We start from the raw sequence: 2,306 nt of genomic DNA, 5'->3' as shown, positions 1-2,306 counted from the left end.
GCCCAGTGAGCTACATGGCAGACTCTTCCTGGGAAGTGAAGCTTGCTAAGGGTGCTGGGAACTGTAGCTTTGTGAAGGGGTGAACTATAGTTCCCAGGATTCTTCGAGCCATATGCATTGAATGTGCTTTAAATATACAGTGTGGATTCAGAACTGTGGCCCGCCCACTTCCTTTGTTTGGATGACAGAAACATAAAAGAGCATTTGAATACCTTATGTGTAAAGCATTTTAAGAGATAGCCAAAAGGAGGGAATCTCTCATGTAATGCAGATTCTAAGCTGGTTTGCTTAGGCCAGCGGTGCCCAAACTTTTCCATAGAGGGTCAGATTTGATGAAGTGAACATGCATGAGGGCCAACCAATGCTCCTGAGCTTTTTTAAAGGATTTTATCCCAGGACATATACTGCCAAGGCAACCAGATTAAATCGACCAGCGGGCCGGATTAGGCCCCTGAAATGGACTTTGGACATGCCTGGCTTAGGTCAGCTTGACGGTGTTAAACCAGCCTGATTTTGAAACTTCAGTGACCACAAAAATGCCCACTTTTGAGTTTGAATTTGTGCAGATCTGACAATCTCGTCTATAGACAGGCAGCGCCGCTTGGATAAATGCAGTGTTCCGTTTGCTTTCAGTTCATTCATCTACCAGATAGTTCAAGCTCTGTCCAGCTCTTGCTTTAAAAAGTGCATGTGACAATTTTTAGACGTGATGGGTTCTGGCTGCAGGTTTTAGGCACTTTCCACGTAGGGATTTTGCAGTGTGCAAAGCTGGTCCGAGAGCCAACTCACTCACACACGTGGCAGAAACATTTGTGCTTGTCGTGCATTTGCTGCAACAAAGAGGGACGAGTCACAGCTGAGTAGCAGAACACAGGGCTTCCATGCAAAAGCTCCTTGATACTACATTAAATGGGTCAGTGGGAGGGAAGAGAGTGGGTTGGACCCTCTGCCTTAGATCCTGGGAGATGCTTCAGGCTAGAGAAGACAAGGCTGAGTTCAATGCACCAATTCCTTGAGTCTCCATGTGTTTGCCTTATCCCAGATATGCCCGCTCGACTCATTTGATCTGTGGTGCTGTCGCTGCTACAGGTGTCAAATAAAACCCATTCCCCCTTTGTAAGAAATCGATCTTTGGAACTCCCTGCCTATGGACATCATACAGGTGCCGTCGCTGTACTGTTTTTGATGCCTACGTGAAACTTTTTTTATTCATGAAAGCCTAGCCAGGGACCTGTAAAAGTTATATGTGCTGTATTTTTTTTTAAGCTCCTGTTGATTTTAAATCAACTTTAATTTTTTTATACTGCCTGGTTTTAACTGCTTTTACTTATCATTTTAATGCTTTATTTTATATTATTGTAAACCACTTAGAGGCTGTGCTTTTTTAAACTTACAATCAAATGGTATATCAATTTGTTAAATAATAAAAAAACCAAATAATTATAGAATAGCCCAAGGCCCATCTAGTCCAGTTTCCTTTTAGAAGACTTTTAGAAGACATCTGAAGGCAGCCCTCTTTAGGGAAGCTTTTAATGTTTAACAGACTACTGTATTTTAATACTTTGTTGGAAGCCACCCAGAGTGGCTGGGGAAACCCAGCCAGATGGGCGAAGTATTATTATTATTATTATTATTATTATTATTATTATTATTATTAATTATTATTATTATTATTAAATTCCTGATCTCACAGAGGCCAAGTGGATGTCTATGTGAAGCCGTGCAAGCAGAACCAGAGGGCAACAGGAAGGCTCTCCCAAACTCCCCCTTAATTCCCCAAAGCAAGTTTGCTGTGGTTTCCCAAATGTCTGTGGATATGCATTTCTTTTTCTTCACATTCGGGGACATTTCCCACTGACCTGGGTTTGCCAGGATTGGGTCCTTTTAGCCGGGAGGGGAGCCTGTCTTGCGACCCTGGCAGGGATTTCTGCCTGCTGCTGCACAGTCCCATTTTTTTGCCATTTTGGGGGTATCGATTTCAAACTCCATAGTAGTCGCCTAAGAAATGTAACGTGTGAAGGGGCCCTTATTGTGATGGACACCCTATGCACTGAGAAGGAATTGCTTCTGAGATCTAGGGGTTTTGTTTTGGAGAATGAAGTTTGCGCCTCGCCAGCTCTTTTCCGCTGCCCCCCGACTCCTGCAGAAGTCTCTCCAGCAAGGATCTGCTGGTGCCCTTCTTTTCTCCCCTATGGAGGTGTCGAAGAGTCGGATGATGCTTCTCATTATTCAGAGCTTCCGTCTTCCCCTATTGGCTCGGGAGAGCTTGAGCTGCGCTGGGGCTGTGTGGCAGGAGGCGGCGGCGT

This window comes from Podarcis cretensis, assembly GCF_951804945.1.
Source record: "Podarcis cretensis genome assembly, chromosome: 6".
NCBI lineage: Eukaryota > Metazoa > Chordata > Lepidosauria > Squamata > Lacertidae > Podarcis > Podarcis cretensis.
The sequence above is the reverse complement of the archived record's forward strand: the minus strand, read 5'-3'. Positions refer to the sequence as shown.